Source organism: Pelophylax lessonae (genome assembly GCF_965119305.1).
Source record: "Pelophylax lessonae genome assembly, chromosome: 5".
Classification (NCBI taxonomy): domain Eukaryota; kingdom Metazoa; phylum Chordata; class Amphibia; order Anura; family Ranidae; genus Pelophylax; species Pelophylax lessonae.
Genome location: NC_138772.1, coordinates 390,225,179 through 390,246,578, shown reverse-complemented (window position 1 = coordinate 390,246,578; position 21,400 = coordinate 390,225,179). Strand labels below are relative to the sequence as shown.

The 21,400-nt window shown below is 41.8% G+C and overlaps 1 protein-coding gene across 13 annotated transcripts in view; it reads right to left on the bottom strand.

Annotated features, from left to right (window-relative positions):
- Positions 1–21,400, bottom strand: part of EPB41L3 (erythrocyte membrane protein band 4.1 like 3) — a 294,466-nt gene that overhangs the window by 197,393 nt on the left and 75,673 nt on the right. The window lies entirely within an intron of this gene.

Genomic DNA, 21,400 nt, shown 5'->3' with positions numbered 1-21,400 from the left:
CTATACTTATGTCTGTCTTCTGGAAAAGTTTTGGATATCACTAGAAGCAATTTAAGCTTGACAATATTGCACAAGCAATTCAGCCTCAGACCACCTTTGTTGGGTTGTCCATGTCCTACCTCTGATATGGATGTATAATTTTCTGGAGGTGTAGAAGGTGCAGGTACATTATTTTGGCAAAAAGTAGGGTTGCACCAATTTGGGTATTCGTATTGGTGCCGATACTAAGGTATGCTCCGAGTGTGATTTGAGTCCATACAAAATGAATGTCCTGTCCGAATTTAATGCGGTTTTCCTGTCAACTGCTGCCACCTCAGGCTCATCTTCCCCCAGCCTGCACAAGCTGTGGCTCTGTTCTGTCTGCCCGTTCGGAACACAGGTACCAGTTATTTGACAGTTCATCGGTTAACGTCACAACCAGAGGCTCTTGCAGTTGTCCTTGCTTCTTATTTGGACACACTCCGGTTCAGTCTTATTAGTCTTCATCTGGAAGATTTTACAGTAGCCACATAGCAAGGATGGATGGATTGGGATTACATAGACCACAAACTTTGTGACAGGTGTGTGTCTGCCTAACTGCAATTTCCAGCTCAAATTGGGTTATCGCATTTTCTAGCAAGGATGAAGTGCAGCTAGGTTGGAACGGTAGAGGTATGAGTGTATGCTCTCTGAGTGATATTTTGCATATTGTGGTAAGTGGGGCTTAGGAAGGTGGTACAGGGTTGTATAATAGTCCCTGAACACCACTGCAATGTCCATCCCAAGTGTTAACATGGCCCCATACAGAGTATATATAGGAGACCTACATCATGACCCACTGTTTAAGAGAGCATGGGCCAGAGATCTGCTACACCAGTTACCCTACTTGTAAAAAAGGTATTTTGTATTTAGTAAGAGTAGATTTAGCTTTAAATAAGCAGATGGTTTGAAGGGACTCCCTTAAATGGGCTAGTGTAGCAGCCATATTGGGTTCTTAGCTATGATTTCCAAGGTATCAATTTGCAGTTTGTTGTATCTAATGGCCTCTTTTGGCAGACAAAATATTAAATATTGTTTTTATTCCAATAGCGCCCATCCCCAAATATTTCCTAAACAATTATATCTTTAACAGCCTTGATTATTAAGGAGAATTACATGGAAACAATCCTTTTCTTTATATGCTATTGCATTTGATTGAAGAGTCGCCAATGGAATGGATTGGCATTTATAATCACATATTCACTGTTTCAACAGTGTCCTATATGTAAGGAGTTCAGATCTAAAAGGACACCTAACTACACTGCCTTTGAACACCACAAATGCCATTTCATTCATTTTTAATATAAAAAAAAAAAAAAAAAACTCACCCGTCTATCCATGTCCCCATTCTTTTATTTTTTAGAAATACTTTTGAAAACCACCCCCTAGCATTTCTGGCTGTGGCTATCCAAAAAACAGTAGCAGAGGACTCATGTAACATTCTTGAAAAGGGTTTGGTGCCGTAGGCCAAAAATAGGTGGGACTTTATGGGCTTAATAAGACAATTTATGTAAAATTATAATAATTTATTAAAATAAAAGAGAACATAAAATTATAACACACTGTCATGTGTTTGGGTTATAGACCCATTGGTGATGGTGAGTAAGTTGAGAAATGAGTGACACAGTAATATGGTGACATATGAATATATCTCTCTGCTATTCCATGCTTGGAGATTCAGCCTGGAGTGTGCAGAGAGGGAATATCCTGGTTTTCCTACGTGTTTCGGCTTACAAATAAAGCGCCTTTATCAAGCAAGATTGTTCACCATATTTGGAAAAAATGTGCCTGATCCTGGATACCTTGCTTCTGGTCTTTGTTTTTCACACAAGGAATTAGTATGGGTGCTGTGACAGCGTAATCGCTTGTAAAAAAAAAAAAAAAAGAGTGGGGGTCAATCCCGGTCAATTTCAGGTTTTCCCTGGTGTAAATAATTTTGATAGTGTATTGAAGGATCCAACAGAGATGTCCAGTAGCAGCAGGTCCCTCTTGAGGAGGGAGTGAGGCAGACCTACTGGACCTGCTTATAATTTTCTGTTCTTTTATTTTAATAAATTGTTATAATTTTACACAAATTGTCTTATTAAGCCCATAAAGTCCCACCTATTTTTGGCCTGAGGCACCAAACCCTTTTCAAGACATTTATATCAGGGATGTTGGCTAAACCTACTATAGGTTCTGGGAATCGTACTTTCTATACCAGACTCATGTAACATTAACTTGCTTGAATCTATCTGCTTTTAGCTCAGTCATGCAGCCAGGAGGTTGTGCTTAGATGAGAAAACCCCTCCTGGAGACTCTTGGGATGTATGACATCATTTGCCTAGGCCTGGAAACCAGACAGTAAATGAAGAAATGTTAAAAAAAAAAAAAAAAAATGTAAAAAACACAAGAAAAATATGATATACTTTCCTATTTACTAATGCTAGCAACATGAGAATTTAAAATAGTCAATGTTGCTTGAGAGAGTGAAGTTCTGCTTTAGGTTTTTTTTTTTCAAGGTCCCCTATCCCCTTCAGTATAATCTGACCTACATACCTTATCCCTAAATACTTACCTTAATCTCAGCTCAAGAAATCTTCACTGTGCAGGCATTTGTAACATTTCCACAAAAAAGCGGCACTTGCTCTAGTCTGTCATATGGCTGGGGTTGTATTCAATGAGGACTCCAGCATTTTTCCATGTTACCATTAAGAACCCTGCCCTTAAAAATGTCATGGAGCCATTGCTACAGTATAGCGATGGGCTCGGGCGTGTTCGGATCGGCCCTCACTGCACACAGCCAATCATGGCAGTGAGGAATTTCCCGACCAGCAGCTGCATATTTACACACTGCCTATGATTGGTGGTGTGCAGTGGCGGCTTCCTAGTGGGGTCGATCCGTACACGCCCGAGCCCATCGCTAATACAGTATATATGCATATAGACAAGAGGAGGCTGCAGGAGATCAGCAACACTAAGATGCAATTTAGGATACAAAAGTAAAGCATTTAAAAAAAAAAAAAAAAGCAGTTTACAAAACACAAAAAAAGTTTTAGCAAACTAAAGGTCATTTACATAGCATTTACAAAAATGCTGTACTGGTTAATGGATGTGATTTTTTTTACTGTCCTCAGCTATGAAATGCAATTTGAAAATAAAGTTTGTTTAAAAAATTTTTTAAAAAAAAATTAAAAAAACTGAACTTTTGGCTTTAGCACAGCTGCAATATTATCCATATATCATTTATGCACTAATTAATTTTACTTGTTGCCTGCAGTTGCTGTTTTCCACATAACAATTGGTCATATGAAAAAAAAAGCAGGCAAGCAATACATAATTCACAGTAATTAAGATAAACATCGCTAATGACTGCATTTACATCCTACTATCTGCAGTGGACAAGAGGCAGAATGCTTATTGGGAGCGGCATCTAATTATCATGTACCACAGGTAATGTCATGTAGCTGTTTGCAGTCATATTAGATTTTTGAACACCTGTTTCCTATTTGTGATGCATCCACTCAAGGACATTTGAGAGTTTTTTTCACCTCCTCCTGCTCCATCTCTTGCAATTATCTCTCCTTCACCATACTCTGAGCCGACGAATAAGCTGGAATATGGGCATGTTGTCTAAATGTTACTTCATTAGGCAATTCTAGTTCTTCCTTTTGCTTATCCAAAATTCAAATGAGTTTGCAGAATAACTGTCAAAACTCATGAAAAGATACTCTTCTCTGCTGGAGGGACTTGTAAAACGCGGGAGACAAGTGTTACATTTGGTTTCGGCAGCAAAGACTTCACTTTCGCAAAGGCTTAATTAGCTTGTTCAGAAAATGTTTGTGGACTTGGCTTTAGGTTCTGCTACATTCTTCTCTAGCAGGTGTTGCTAATTTGATTTTGAAAGTCAATTTAATAGACTGAGTACCTGGAATTAGGGCATCTTTATCAATGCAGATTACGTTCTAAGTGCATTTCTGCGGTAATGCTGGCCTGATCAAAGCACTGTAATTTTATTATTTTTCTCTTATCGAGTGGGAAAGCACAGCATTGTTGTGCTGGAACAAGGTTTAAATAATATAAAATGTTGACTATATAAGCTGTGTAACCGATTGGGCGTAAAACAGCATTATATGGATAGCCGTGTCACTGAAAAATGATGGTGGTGAGATATGCCCCTATTTTCTCAATTTTATGCTGCTAGACAACCTGATATATCCATGATGTGTGGTGAGGAGCTCATTCCATTTTCTGTGGGTAAAATAGGATTTTGTACTGACCCTAAAATCCTTCTCTTGGAGTTTAATGATGAACACAGCTCTTTTTTCTTGACAATTTGGTTATAATGCCACCTGCTGGAGCAGGACAGTAGATGCAGAACAGAAGCTAAGCCATGCTGATGGCCCACCCTCCCCCAACTTCCCAAAAAGCTCATTTAGTGAACAAGCAGTAAAGAGTGAAAAAAAAAATCCTCCAAAATACAGTAAATACAATAAAGTCAACAGACTAGAGGGGGTGGTCCAGCAATGAACTAGAAGAAATTGATTTTACAGGGCATACAAAACATCTTATATTCTCCTAACCTCATTAATGGACACAGCTTTCAAACCTGACAATTGGTAGATGTCAAAGATGTGCCAATAGGGTGGTGGACAACAGAAAAATAAAAAATATATTTTATATATATATATACATATACACACATATATATATATATATATATATATATATATATACATACATATACATACATATACACACATACACACACATATTATATATATATATATATATATATATATATATATATATATATATATATATATATATATATATATATACATACATACATACACACACACACACACACACACACACATACACAGACATACATACATACACAGACAAAAAGCCCTTCCATGTTCATACTGCTGTCTATGAAACTTTACGCCCAAAAAAATTGTTCTAATGATGCAACAACTTAAAGCAGGAATTCCCAAACTACGGCCCAGCAGTTGTTCAGGAACTACACTTCCCATCATGCCTAGTCATGTATGTGAATGTCAGAGTTATACAATGCCTCATGGGATGTTTAGTTCTGCAACAGCTGCAGGGCCGTAGTTTGGGAATCCCTGACTTAATGTGTTACTAAACCCACAACAGTGAAATCAGTCTGTAGATGCAGTAAAGCATGCTCTTTATACTCACTGTGGAACCTAAGAGGTTAATCCTCTGTGAAAAAGGACATTAGATCCTCTGATCCTCCCCTTCTTCCACTGTCCCCAAACCATCTCCAGAACAGAGCCTGGGGGGCAAGCTGCACATGCTCAGTTCGGTGTGCATTGCTAGAGAGGTTATTTTCTTAGGAGAGTGCATTTAATCCTCACAGGGCCAATCAGGGGGCCAGGTGTCATGCAGCCTCATAGGACAATCAGGGGAGAATAAAAACTCCTCCCACAAGCTTTAACTAGACACTGATAGAAGTCACAAGGCTGCTCTAACTGCTGATGAAAAAATGTATTTAGCAGTTCATATTTACTAAAACTATTGCATTTCCATGTTCTGTGTACTGTGGAAGACCAGATATAGTGAATGCAGGGTCCTGGGTTTAGTAAGTATGAACAGATAACAAAAGGTGGCTGTGTTGCAGACCTGCAAAAACAATACCCGATGGTGGAAAGACCATTGGGGAACAACATCCTTGTGGAATGAACTGGAGCCAGAAACTGAGGTTCTGCTGTCCAATAAAACAGGTTTTACTGTTGTCTAATAGAGAGAAAAGATATCTCTATGCAATGAACTGATTTAATATTCGGCTCTTCAAAATTCAGAAGGTTTGGGTACTTGTTTGCTACTCCTGCAGGTGGCTGTATAACCCAACTGTCGATATTAAGAGAACTGTGTGTCAATGAAAGAAAGGCCGTTTTTGAAGAATATTGGAAATTTGCTTCAGCTCCCGTTCACATTATAGCGATTTGTCAAGCGATTAGACAAGTTGCAGCCTTTTGCGGCTAATGGCACCGATTTGCAAAAGCAGTTCCTGCACTACTTTTGACGATTTCAGGTGCGACTTCAATAAACAACCCTGCATGAAACTGCACAGATGTCTTTCAAGTCGCACTGACATGCAGCTTTGAAATCGTGCGTTTTCAGATGAAATTGCACGATTTCAAAGCCACATTATTGTAAACAAGGGCTCATGTCTGGTTTTATCCGTTTAACCCTAGAAAGAAACATGTATAAAAACACTACTCATCTGCCACACTTCTTGCATTTATCAGGTAGTGCAGGAGAACATAACCAAGCTACCATATAAATAGCAGGACATGATTTCTATTAGGATTCTAACATCAATCCAATGATTTCTGTGCAGTCCCTTATTTGATGAACCTATACTAGCCAACCGAGCCCCAGAATTGGGTATAGTCAGCTCATCTGGATGAAGCTTGGATAAAAGGTGCTACATGCATTAGGTTTGCACTAACTGCTAAAAGGTTGAATGGCTCAAAATGAAATTTTAGAATCAAAATCTTCTGACAGACAGACAAAAACAAGAGACCGCAACAAGTGTGACCATCTATACAATTTGCATAGATATAAGAAACCTTTCCAACTCATCCAATTTACTACTTTTATTCAATACAATCCATTTTTTGTGCACACGTGGATTCTTATGTGAACATGCACACTTTTAGATACCTTCACAATTCTATATAGAATATACAAGCAAGACTAAGGAGTGTGGCCAGCACAGCCAATCATCTTATCACACCAGCCACTCTTGAAGCATGCTGCTTTGAGTGGAATGACCAGATGTGTCTATTGACCATCCTTGTATTTTTCGCAAGGTGAAAATCAATCAATGCATTAAGGGCACTTTTCATGTGGCGGTCATTGCTACCACTCCGATAAGTAATTCATAGTGAATTGCTTTTATAGGCATTTGAAAGGTGGCATGGAGGCAATGTCACCTCCTCACTGTCCGTGTTAACCATGGAAAGCCCATTGCACTGCAAACTGAGTGCATTGCATGCGGTTGGCTGCATCATTCATTTGACTGGGTTGTGTTTGGTTGTGGCACTACCTGCTGAACATGACCTATGTACATTTTGCCACACCATACTGCAACCAATACAGTCAGGGGGGTGGTAAAACCGCAGGTTAGTCACTTTTTTTTCTTATTGCTCCCTGTCTGCCCACGTAAAGGAGGTCTAAGACTTCTATCTTACAGTGCATCTATAGGTAGGCTATAGACATCAAAGTATTTACATATTCTTAAAGTGGAACTTAACTCCCCAAAAAAAAACATGGGACTATTTTTAATCCTCATGCTGTTAGCATTAGGAAATAGATAAAGCATAACGTATTTACTGGTTTTAAACTTTTTTTTTTTTTTACATTTCTTTAGTTACTTCCTGGTTTCTTGCCTAGGCAAATTATGTCATATATCCCAGGAGTCTTCAGGAGGGGTTTTCTCAGCTAAGCACACTCTCGTGCATGCATTTTTGAGCTAAAGCCAGAAAGTAAATGCTACAAGAACCCATTTGCCCTTACTCAAGATGGTCACAGCCGGAAATGCTAGGTGATGTTTTTCAAAGTGATTTTTCAACAAAATAAAGCATGGAGACATGGATGGATGGGGGAGTTTGCTCTGAATATTAAAACTGAACCAAATAGGCTCTGAATATTAAAACTGAACCAAACAGTGTTTTTGGCTTGTGGTGCTCAGATGCAGTGAAGATCTGCTTTAGGAAGCAGTAAATAAGTTTTACCCGTTTCCCACCCATCCGTCATTTTATCCCATTGTTCTGGGACCAAGTCATATGATGTCTTCCCCAGAACGGGCCGCAGTCAGGTGCGATCTGTCACCTGCTGTGCCCACCGGACACCGGTATACTGATAACCGATCACTATACTGGTCCGCTGCCAGTGTCATGGGATCGCTGTGACCAATCAAAGCAGACCGCATAAGAGTTGTAAATAATGGATGGCTTCCTTACATGCCATCCATTGCATACAATTGTGTTGCGATCTGTGATTGGGCACAGTGATCTCATGGTAAAAAAAGGGCCAATCACAGCCCAATTATTGTATCATGTGATTAGCTGTAAATAATCACAATAGACAGTGTCTACACACTGTTATTCAGTAAAAATGTTTGCTTATAGCAGTGAAATTCACTACTACAAACATTGCATGTTAAAAAAAAAAAAAAAAAAAGAATACTAATTAACTCCCTAGAGAGGTACAATGTTACGTATGGTAACACAGTATTGCTCTGGTCACAGTATGTTAAAAAAAAAAAAAATTGTATTTTGGTTTACATACTGTTACCAGTCAGTGTCCCTAGTCACTGCCACACCAGTTTAATGACAACGCTGTACTGCAGTGGTGACAGTACGTACAAAAAACTTTGTCATTTTCCCAAAAAAAAATTACAACTTCAAAAACACGCTATGCCTCTTACCAATGACCTCAGACTGTCTACCTACTTTCCAAAAAAAGGGGTCATTTGAGGATATTTGTATTGTTTTGGCATTTTCGTGCCTCAAGAAACGTACATCAGGATTGATCAATTTTCAGATATAGAGCATAGTTTGTGGACTCTAATTTTCCTACAGGCTAAAAAAAATACACTGATTTGGGTTATTTTTACTAAAGAAATGTAGCAGAATACAATTTGGCCTAAATTTATGAAGAAAGATTTGCAAAATTTTATAACAGAAACATTTATTTTTTTCTTCAAACTTTTTTTTTTTTAGGCCAAAAACACACCAAAAGAAAGCTCTATTTGTGTGAAAATGATAAAAAATTATGGGTACAGCGTTGCATGACCACACAATTGTGAGTCAAAATGCAGCAGTGCTGAAACCTGAAAATTGGTCTGGGCAGGAAGGGGGTAAAAGTGCCCATAATTGAGATGGTTACAAGAAGCTCTCACTGACTTATGTCTACAGACAACGTGGAGCAAAGTACCCATAGGTTCAAGAGAAGCACCAAATTTTTTTTTTTTTTTGCTTCCCTTCCTAGAGTACCTGTCATGCGTATCCATTAGAGATTATAACTCTGAAATGCCATCAGCTCACTGGTGAAAGAGATAAGGAGGGTGAGCTGAGCTATTGTACAGAGTAAAATACAGTTCTTTTAGTGGCTCCCAGAAGCCACATCTGTAGCATATTTTTGGCTATAGACATGCATTACAAAAAACACTAAATGTGGCTATACATGCATAAAATGGTACTGGTAAAATTGTATCTTTTTAAAAAAACACCCCTGTGTGTGCTTTATGTGCTATGTGTGCATACAGTGGGGAAAATTATTATTTGCTCCCCTGCAGATTTTGTAAGTTTGCCCACTTACAAAGAAATGAAGGGTCTATAATTTGTATCATAGGCATTTAATTGATAGAGACAGAATATCAACCAAAAATCTAGAAAAAAATCCCCAATAAAACATGGCTTAGTACTTGGTGGAGAAGCCCTTGTTGGCAAGCACAGAGGTAAGACATTTCTTGTAGTTGGTTACCAGGTTTGCCCAAATCTCAGGAGGAATTTTGGTCCACTCTTCTTTACAGATCTTCTCTAAATCCTTAAGGTTTCTTAGCTGTTGCTTGGAAACTCAAAGTTTCAGCTACTCCCATAAAGTCTAGAGACTGGCTAGGCCGAACCATGGCCTTAATATGCTTCTTCTTAAGCCACTCCTTTGCTGCCTTGGCGGTACAGTATGTTTTGGGTCATTGTCATGCTGGAAAATCCGTCCAGGACACATCTTCAGTGTTCTAGATGAGGGAAGAAGGTTCTCATTCAAAATGTTACAATACATGGCCCAGTCCATTGGCCCCTCAAGGTGGCAAAGTCAGCCTGCACCATTAGCATAAAAACCACCCCAAAGCATGTTTCCACCTCAATGCTTGACAGTAGGGATGGTGTTCTTAGGGTCATAGTCAGCATTTTTCTTCCTCCAAACAAAGAGTCGAGCAAATGCCAAAGAGCTCAATTTTAGTCTCGCTGGACCACAGCACTTTCTCCCAATTCTTCTCTGTATCGTTTAGATGTTCATTAGCAAACTTCAGACGAGCCTGTACGTGTGCCCTCTTGAGGAGGGGGACCTTGTGGGCACTGCAGGATTGCAATCCATGGCAGTGTATTGTGTTGCAACACCGATATATTGGAGGGCCGATATGCACTTTCCCCGACATATCGGAATCGGCCCCTGAGGTTGCCGATATTTAAGTAAAGTGCACGTCCTGGGGTAATGCCTGCAGCTAGAGGCATCACCCCGGTACTGGTGTCCATAGCCGACAGTTGGCTGACTTGTAAGGGCAACCGATGCGGCTGAGAAGCCGCTCGGCTGTCATTACAAGGAGCGGGAGGGGATGTCCCCCCCATCCCGCCGCCTTCCACGGCTCACCCGGGTCTCCCATCCACCGGGAGACCCGGGCATCCTACCACCACCGCCAAAGAGAAGACCCGGTGTAGCATGAAGATGTGTCCCCTTGAAAGCCAGTATCCCTGCCGCAAGTGCGCATGCGCCGGTCTCCATGAAAAAAACCCGGAAGTGATTACATGACATCACCTCCGGGTACTCGGCGCTGAATTAAAAAAACTGACAGCATTCAAAACAGCCAAAGTTGGCTTTTGAATGCTTTTCTGTCCTGATGAGGGGTTTGGGGTCTTTTAGACCCCCAACTCCCTCCACAAGGAGTACCTTTAGAAAAAAAAAAAAAACATTTTTTTACATGTCCGAAAATATCGGCCAATACCGATATCCGATGACCAAAATATCGGTATCGGCATTAAAAAAATGATATCGGTCGATCACTAGTTTGTTTGGCGACTGTGGTCCCAACAGCTTAGAGATGATTCACAAGCTCCTCCTGTGTAGTTTTGGGCTGATCCCCCTTCCTTTTCCCATAATCATCCCTACCCCATGAGGCGAAATCTTGCATGGAGCTCCAGACCGAGGGCGATTGATGGTTATTTAGTATTTCTTCCATTTGCGAATAATCGCTCCAACAGATGTCTCCTTCTCACCAAGCCAGTCTTGTGCAGGTCTACAATCTTGTTTCTAATGTCCTTTGACAGCTCTTTGGTCTTTCCCATGATGGTGAGGTTTGAATGGAAGCCCACATTCACATTGGGCCAATTTAACACGTCAAATCGCATGTCAAATCAGAGCATATTGCACCGTCCCAATTGATGCAACCCTGACTTTGCGGCGCTGCACCAATTCCTAAAAGTAGTTTCTGCACTACTTTTGGCAAATTCGGGAGGTAATTTCAATAGACTTCTGTGCAGGAACCCACACAGAAGTCTGTGAAATCGCCCCTGAAGTCAAACTGAAAATTCCAGTTTGAAATAGTGTGAAAGTTTAGCTGAACTCTCACATTGTGAACCTAGGCAATGAAAGGTTCTGTGGACAGGTGTCGTTATATATAACGAGTTGTCGTACGGAGCACCTTCTAAAATTGACAGGACCAATCTGTGTACCACATGAGCATATACTGTAGCCAGTCTCTGGGAGCCAGAAATATTGTTGGTTGGTAGGGGATTAAATACTTCTTTTACTCACTGAACTGCAACTCAATTTATAACATTTGTGTCATGTGTTTTTCTGGATTTTTTGTTGATATCATGTCTCTACAATTTAAACTATGCCTATGATAAAAATTATAGGCCCTTAATTTCTTTGTAAGTGGGCAAACTTACAAAATCTGCAGGGGATCAAATTATTTTCCCCACTGTATGCACACATAGCACATAAACATGCCTTACAGAAAATACTGTGGGCAAATACACACCAACTGTGGCCCCCAGGAGCCACAACAAGAAGCATACTCTACTTTGAATGGTCCTATGCCCTATATACAGCTGTGTGCATGTCTCATGTTACATATCTTGCAAGTGTGTTAGGTTTTTTTTTTACTTGGAAAATATGCAGTTTAATCTATTTAAAAAAAATCCACATTCAAAACCTAATAATGTATGCATCTGAAAAGACAGATTTTGCATACACAGGTGTTAAGTGGCAACACAGATATGCAGTATTTCATAGTAACTAACCTGGATGAATTTTAAGAGTCAGGACGTGACATGAAATTAAGCATATCATTTTAACGTTGCTAGACTTACTTTTTATCACACTATTCTTCTTGCCATGCTTGGACAGTTTCAACACTGCAATCATGATTAATGCATTTGTCTTTCAAAATAACTCCAGTGTAATTCTGCCTTCCCTAGAGACTGTCACATTGCACATTCTCAAGCTGGCCCAAAATTGTGATCAAATTACTTCACACATTGAATAACCCACTAAGACTTTTATGTCATTACAAGAAAAAGCAAATGCTATTTATAACATTGGATGAAAGTAGTTAAATTCTCAAACTCATCTACACCGTGTGCACAATTAGGCAAGTTACATTTTTGAGGATTACTTGTAATATTGAACAACTGCAGTGCTCTCGGTCAACCCAAAATATGAATAAACCTCAAACCTGATTTTTTAAGAAAGTAAAAGGGAGGTTTTTGGCTTTCTTAGGAGAATATTTATGTGTGCACAATTATTGGGCAATTATTAGTGTGAACAATTATTATGCAACTAAATGAAAAAAAAAATTACCATTCCACTTCTTTATTTTCATCTGCTAACGTGAGAATAATAAACAAACAACTCAAAATTTACAAATAAATATTTCTGACATAAAAAAAAAAAAAAAAAAAAATTAGTGACCAGTATCATCACCCTTCTTTTCAATAACAGTTATAAGACTTCTATTCATGGAGTGGGTCAGTTTCTCGATCCTGATCAAATTTTTTTTGCAGCAGCAACCACAGCCTTCCAAACACTGTTCAGAGAGGTGTATGTTTTTTCTTCACCGTAAATCTCCCGTTTAAGAAGGGCCCACTATTTCTCAATAGGGTTTGGGTCAGGTGAGAACAGGGGCCATGTCATTATTCTTTTATCTTTAAGGCCTTTACTGGCCAGCCACGGAGTGGAGAACTTCGATGCATGCAATGGTGCATCGTATCATGGACTTCTTGAAATATGCAGACTTTTTCTGTACCAATGGTTGAAGAAAGGGTCTTCTAAAAACTGGCAATAAGTTTGAGAGTTGATTTTGAGTATCTTCAGCCCGAAAAGCTCCAACTACCTTATCTTTAATAATACCAGCCCATACCAGTACCCCACCTCCACCTTGCTGGCTTCCAAGTTGAAGTAGGGCTCAGTTCCCTTTACTGATCCAGCCACAGGCCCATCCATCTGGTTCATCAAGAGTCACTCATCTCATCAGTCAAAAAAACCTTTGAAAAAAATGTGACTTCAGATATTTCTTGGCCCAGTCCTGATGTCTCAACTTATGTGTCCTGTTCAGTGGTGGTCGGTTTTCAGCCTTCCTTACCTTGGCCAGGTCTCTGAGCACTGAACACCTTGTACTTCTGGGGACTCCAGGTAGGTTGCAGTTCTGGAATATTATATATTATACCTGTGAGGGTATACCCTCGCGCCACTGGATCGGGCCTGTATGTTATGAAATTCCTGGTATTTGGTCTAATAAGCAGCAGCTGGGGGATAGATTAAGTGAAAAGAAGAAGGCTTCCAGTAGGGGAACCTCACCTCAGCGCTTGCTATAAATGAGCTAGTATATTTAAAGTGCTCCTATTGTGAATATGTGCAATATTTGTCAATAAATATATAAACCATTAACTGTGCAAATTATGTTTCGCCTTATGAACTGTGCAATTGTGCAGTATATAAATCCAACATATCACAAATTAAATTAAGTGCAAATTCCGCAAAATGTGTCCAAAAAGAACTTGTGCAATTATGCAGTGTGTGAATAGGACGCATCACAAATATGCAACACAATATGGTATTAGTGTAAAATCCACAGTGTAATTCCTCAATAAAAGTTTATTAAGCCTTCTGATGCGTACAACGGATAGGCATAAAAAGTATATAAAAAAGATATTAAAAGATCCTGGTATGTTTTCCAAAGAAATGTGCCTGGCCGTTAGCCAAATGTGAGCAGTGAGTGAAAGCATCAGAAAAAAAATTCCCAAGGCTAACCATAGCCAACCAGGTAACAGAGCTAAACCATAAACTACTGCAGCTCACCTGAAAAACAATACACCCTCAAAGAGGACCAGGTCCTCCAAAACGACAGCCAGCAAAACCTTGCATCCAAAAGAATTATCCACAGATGCCAACACAACCACTTTACAACAAAACTTTACCAGGCGGCCGTTTTGCAAACCTGCGTCACTGACAATTGAAAACGGAAAGCCCAGGAGACACTAAGCACCCTAGTAGAGTGCGCCTAAAAAACAGGATAGGAGGAACCTGACCTCTGACGCACTAGGTCTGAACCACCATCTGATCCATCTGGAAATGGTTGCAGAAGAAGCGGACAACTCTTTGTGAGATCCGTCCATGAGCACAAATAGAGAGTCTGACTTTCTAAAAGACTTTGTAGCTGCCAGGTACACCCTTATTTGCCCAGACCACATCCAAGACATGCAAGGCAATTTCCTTCAGATGTTTAGGCCTAGGAAACAGGGAAGGCAACACAATGTCTGCATTCAAATGACAGTCAGAGACCACCATAGCAAGGAATGATGGACAGAGGCAAAGCACCACCTTATCCTTATGAATCACCATAAGGTGAAGTACAAGATAACGCCATCAGTTCAGACAACCTGCATGCAGAGGTGATAGCCACCAAGAAGCCCACCTTCTGGGGCAGCGTAAACAGGGAACCTACCAAAATTTTTCAAAAAGAACCTTCAGTAGAGCTGAAAGCACCACATTAAGATTCCAGGGCACCAACGGAGCCCGCACTGAAGGAACTAAAAAAGTCAGACACCCTGAACAAAAAGGTACGCACCAGGGAGTTAGCGGCCAAAGGTCATTGGAAAAAGACCCCCAAAACCCGATACCTGGCCCTTGACGGTACTCAAGGCCAATTTCTGTTCAACCTCCCATTGAAGGAAGGTTAAGATCAGATCCACTGAGGAGCTAGGATGAACCCCAAGAGATTCACACTATGCAATGCACGTCTTCCATGTTCAATGGTAGATCTTCCTAGAGGCAGATTTCCTAGCTTTTAACTGCGTAGGAATCACAGATTCAAACAAACAAACCTCCATCCTTCAGCAACTGGTGCTCAACAGCCAAACCGTTAAAGCCAGCGACTGTAAAGCAGGAAGGAATATTGTTCCTTGGGACAGCAGATCCTCCTTGAGAGGAAGTCCCAAAGGAGCATAGGCGACCAGCCATACCAGATTGACATAAGACCAGCGAGGCCAGTCTGGAGCCACTAGAATGACCGGAATCTCTTCTGCCTGAATCCTGCACAGGAGTCGTGGCAGAAGTTTAAGAGGGCTGGAACGAATCAGTTAGCCCACCTTAGAATGCTAGCTACTTACCAAGCCACCAGGACACTTCTTGTGTCCCCTTGGTGATTGACACAGATTACGGCCGTGACATTAAATTCTCATGAGGATACTGCAAGTAAAAAACGCCTAGCAACCACTGCGTTTTGGGCAACCCCACTGTTTTGTGACAAGTTGTCATGGTAAGCGTAAAGAGGAACACCTTGCCGCTTTGGAGGGCCTATGGGTGCCAAAAAGACACCGGTGCCTCCGACGCAGCATCAGCTGCAACCTCCATTTTTAAGGTTTCACACACCGACACACACATTGCATCCACCAGTGCCAATTTAAGCGTGGCTAGAGGAGCAGAGGAATCATCCTCACTATCTCAGCACTCAGCGTGCGTGGACACTAACCCAGTAGGGTCTCTATATACTGAGCTCACCCCGAAAATTACAATCATGGGAGGTCGCTGACTGCGAACCTGCATGGGGATGCTGGCAAAGGGTCCACAAATAGATAACCAATTGGACCCCGCAAAAAAACAGGGGGGGGGGGGGTCGCCCTCCATAGAGGACATAGCGCCCTTAAAATGGGGGCAGACGCGGCAGCAGGGTACCCTCGCTAATACAAGGCAAGTGCCCCACACATTAATGGCGGCAAGACTGTCATTAAAGCCCCCCCCACAGCGCCACCCAGTCCAAGGGGGGTGCCAAGCTAACCATATGGCCCAGCAGGCCGCAAGCTGGGGCCTAAATTTATGTGGGGGCCACATTTTCAGATCCTCAGCCCAGCAGAAGCCCTAAGAATGGGGGCTTCAGCTACACGCACTAGGGTCACCCCCAACGGCGGGGCCCGACTTGGCCGCATGGCCTAGTAGGCCGCAGACCGCAAGCCACGGCCTAAATTTTTTAAGGGCGCTCAGCGCCAGGACCCGAGCCTCAGCGGAGCCAACCACCTAGCGGCAGGGGAGGGGAAGGCGGATGGCCAATGAGAGGCAGTGGCTTTAGCCACGCTTAAAGGGGTAGTTTCGGAGTAGTAGGCCGCAAAGTCACAACCTACATTTTTGGCTGTATCCGACGACGTGAGGCCCCGCGGATGCTAAACTATCTGCTCCCCCAGCCCTACAACCGCAGCAGGGAACCAAGAGGACATCCCTACCCTAGTCACCAGCCTCCAGGATGGCAGGGTACCCTGCTCAACCCACCATTACGCACCAGGAAAACTCGGTCAGCAGCCTCTATAACCAGCCCCCCTTAAGAGCATGTGGCAACAGGCAGCTCCTAACCTCACCCAGGAAGGGGGGGGGGGGGGTCGACAAACACAAAGTGACCCCGAAATTTGAGAGGGGCTGGTGGGGGGGTGGAATCTGGGGGTCTATCCCAGGGAAGGGCCCATGTCCACCGCAAAACCCTCCAGGGGTATAGCGGGGACAGCTACTTACCACACCAGGAACAGGATGGGCAAAGCTCAATTGTAATGTGGGTGCTGTTGACCAGGAGGAAACGCTGCGACCCAGGCCAAAGCCAGTTCGTATGGGTTCTCAAGAGATGTTTAGCTTGCAGGCCAGCCCCCGTCCAGTGGGGCTATCTCGCGACCGACCTAGCACGGAGCTGCGGTCTGCACGCGCTCGCTGGTCGGACTGGGGGGGGGGGGCAGAAGGATCTATATTATCCAGTTTGTCGCCCAGTCTGGCACTTGATTATAGTTCTCACAGGAACAAAATGAGGAAAGTAATTCAATTTAAAATGAAAAAAAAATGCCAGGACCAGAGATCCCAGCAAGGAACTAGGTCCTTACTACTGACTAGGCAGAAAAAGAACTGAGTGCCTATAGCTGAGAGTGGGTTTATACATCCTGGGACTGCCCATAGGTGTAGTCAAGCTTTTTCCGACCTAGAGTCTACTCCTGTAGGGGGCAGTATAACCCAATGGTTAAGAATAATCAGGAGCGGTGTCCATCAATGAACGAAAGAGAAAATTATGATTTAGTCAAAATTTTGCACACAGTGAATATATTCATATCCAAAGCAGTCTCTAAACATTTTAGTTATATTGTTATTATAGTATATTAAACTGACCTAAAGCTTGCTTCATGGATAACCAAAGTAAAAAGAAAATTATTTTATATTGGAGCATTCAACAAACTGATGCAGAATTAAGTCTGAATATACAAAAATCATAAAAATATGTATGTAAACTACAAAATAAAGAGTGCCCAAGATTGTGAAGATTTTCCTTCTAGTCCTGTCTTTTTCCCCTTCTCAACCGCTGTCTCTAATCCCCCCCCCCACTTTGCATCACTGTCATCTGCCCTCCCCCCCTTCCCCCACCTCTCAGCTGTTAACTCCAACACTCCAACATATCCTCCACCCCTTACCCCATTTTCTCCATCCCAAATCATCCTCTTTCCCTCAAAAGATATTGTGCACACTGTTGTCTTCTCCACCCCTTAGACAGTCATCTTGGTAACCCCTTGTCCACAGTTCACACATTGATCTATACTGTAACACCTCATTCAAACCCTTTCCTCTCACATTGCCATCTTCTTTAACCAAACCCTTGCACTTTTTGTTTGAAATGGCAACACAATGCCTCCACTGTTAATTCCCAGGCAGTGTCATCAGCCCTGCCCCGTTCTTCCTTGAAGAACACTTTCCCAGATAGCAAGCAATTGAGCTGCAAGTTTGAAAATGACTTGCTACACTATTGCTAGACTTCCCAGGCTTCACAAGTTGGTTACACAATTGTAGCAAGTCTGCATTGCATAACTCCAGATCAAGTTATTTTGCAAACATTCTGCAAATCTGCTGTAAGTTCTGATTCAGTTAGGTTGCGCAATAGTCATCCCACCACAGGGGTCACTGTGGCTGAATTTTAATGCTGTAGACTTGCAGAGCTCTTGCTGCATAATCACCACTACAATTTTGCTCTCGCTAGAGACTTCCGAGAAAATTTGCTACAAACTAGGAAAGTGTCAACTAGAACTTATGCTTCAAGTACTCTCCAAGCGTATAGCTTGCCAGTGAAAACGTGCAGCAAGTTCACAGACTTACAATTCAACACTGCCACAAATGTGTGGCAACTTATCCTTGCTATCTGAGTTGTCCTTATGTTATATAAATGAGTAGGCGTTTTGTAATTGGGGAGTACAGAACAAAACAGGGCTGGCAATCTTACTTAGAATTAGAAAATGATTGCTGAAAACAAATAGGTGTTTTTTTTAATTTTGCAAAGTGAACGTCGAACAGCGAATTTGCCTTAAAGTGATATTAAAGGCAGCCGATCCTCTTCTAGGGTCCCTAGCTGACGCTCCTGGCCCCTCCCTCCTGCTAAGTGCCCCCATAACAAGCAACTTGCTAAGGGGAAACCCAAGCGCTCCTTAGCCGCTGCTCTGTGTGTGTATTCACACACGGAGCACAGCTAGGCCCCGCTCCTGCTCTCTCCTCATTAGCTCACTGGCTGTAATTGACAGTAGTGAGAAGTTCCAGCTGGAGCAGGAGAGCCTCTGCTCTCGTGCACATTGCTGATTCAAGATGGGACTCATAAGTATTGAGGGGGGGGGGGGGAGGCAGCAAAATATTTTTTGCCTTCATACACAGAGTGCATGAAGATTTAAAAACAAACCTTGTGTATTTACAACCACTTTAAGTACATTAACCCCACTGTGTCAGCTCAAAAAAACTTAGGAGCTTGATGGATTTCTGGTAGTTCAACTTTTTTTCTGTACTTGTAGCACTGTGCATGTATAGCAGATATGAGATTTACTTTTTATTTTGCCCTGGCATACACTTTAAGTGAAGTTTACTTGAAAGGGATATTTTAGTAATGGGCGAAGTCTGGTGGGCCAAGTTAGCTCTTGGCTTCTTATATACTTGGGATGCTCCCACAGTATCTCTTGTTATGGAAGTTTTCAGAAGGAACAATCAAAGGAAGGTGAATAATATTTAACATATCTTGTTGCACAGCATATAGGCTCACATGGATGAGTACAAATGACAGAGCAATGATAATAGATAGGTGTGAAAAATGTAATCGATTTTGATTGCGAAGTAGAAGTTAGGAAGTATTGTCTATTATCCCCAGGCACCTCATATGGGGGCAAGCTGTGAGGGGGAGGTTAGACATTACGACTGGCCTTAAACTTCAACTGTTTCCCTCTGTTAGATGATTATGTTTGAAGTTATAAGGTAAAGTATAGACAAACAATGGTAAAAGTATTAAAGAAATATGACCAGCGCTACGGACTAGATGTTTGGGAGAAAAATATATTAGATAGAGGTGTAAGCTGCCCCAATCAGACCTTGGGTGTAAGGTGCAAGTGTTATAGAAGAAGTGTGAAGATTGGTGGTGGCGCTACCTCTGAAATAAAAATAAAAATAAAAAATGCCCCTTGTGAAGTGTAAGGGGAAGTGTACTGGTAGACAATAACCCACAAATGGTGCAATATCTAAAAATAATAATAAATGGATAACAAAGATATATTCAAATCAAACAATACATGCGAAGAAATTGTATATATATATATATATATAAACCGATGTGGTGACAAAAGACCCACAACCGAAGATATGTGAGTGATTTCCAAATGAATGTGCCACTTGATCTGTAACAGCGTGAGTGAAAAAAATATATAAATTAAAATAAAATAAATTAAAAAAAATGTGGATAAGTGAAATTCCACGAGTGGCCACTAGGTGGCGCAAATAGCTTGGTACAACCTGTATGTTGATGTATGGAGATGTTCTTTTTCGAGATGAACGAGCAGTCAGAGTAGTCAGCGGCGGGTGCCCTGAGTGCTCACATGAAAGGAAAAATACCCCATGGTGAATAATAGTAACATACAGTTGTAAATAAGCGGCGTAGTAGACTCACTCGTACAGTAGATCAGGGTCAGAATAGTCGTGTTCGCCGGGAGGCTTCCGCGTTCCACGGCCGACAACCGGAAGTGACGTTTGACGTGGTAAAAGTATGACCTAAACGTGAATTAGGAGCAGTAGGACAGCCAGTGTCAAAAAGCTATAGGGGGAAAATGTCCTTAGGGGGGTTACAGAGCATATATTCGTCCTAGGGGCAATGCCCCAGAGATCTAGTAAACTATCACTAATATTATATTTCACAACTGTAGCGGATCAGTGTGGTGAGTAAACAAGTATGTAAAGTTTAAACAATATTGGGAGTCTGACCTGGCAGCTAGTTTGAATATAGGGATGGTTGGTAAAACAACTACCTAGAAAAGGAATGGTAGGGTTTACAGAAAGGAAAGTGGAATGAGGAGAAGGGGAAGGGGGAGAGGGGGACAGTGGGACAGTGGATGGGGTGGAAAGTGGGAGAGAGGGGAAAGGATGAGGTGGTGTGTGGATCCCCAGGTTTCTAGGTTGTATTAGTTAGGCTGGAGGAGGGATATGTTGAGGGATTCATCAAAATTGGACGGGAGGAAGTGTGTCACCCAAGGGGACCAAAGGGCTTCATATTTGGGAACTCAAGGACACCGAGACTAGGAGTCTTCCATGATTTAGCGATGATTTGTTTTGCTGCCGTTGTGACCTGCAGGAGCAGTTTAAATGGACGCTGGAGTAAGCTAGGCAGCTTGAGATTTAAAAGTGCTAATAATGGGTCAGGTGATAGAAATGTATCGAAGAGGGTGGAAAGCATGTTGGAACAGGTTGTACGATTGGGCATGACCACCATGTATAGTGGAAGTTCCCTTGTGCGGGGCAGCCGCTAAAGGAAGTGTAGGGGTATTGAGGAGGGATACTTCCACAGTTTCTAACGCTGTTTCTGTTCACGTGGAGGTTTGGTGTTACGGTTTTTGCTTGTTCCAGATCTCTTGCAACATTCTTTATAATATATAATAAATTAAAAATTCAAACACTTTATTCAATCTACAGTCCCAGTCCCTGATAAGGGAATGACCCTGAAGCCATTTGAATGCACTCCTTGGCCTTGATCTTCTTGCTAGTTCTTCCTCACCTATACACAATAATGCACAAAAGTGGGAAGCAAATCTCGGCACTAAAGCACCAACAA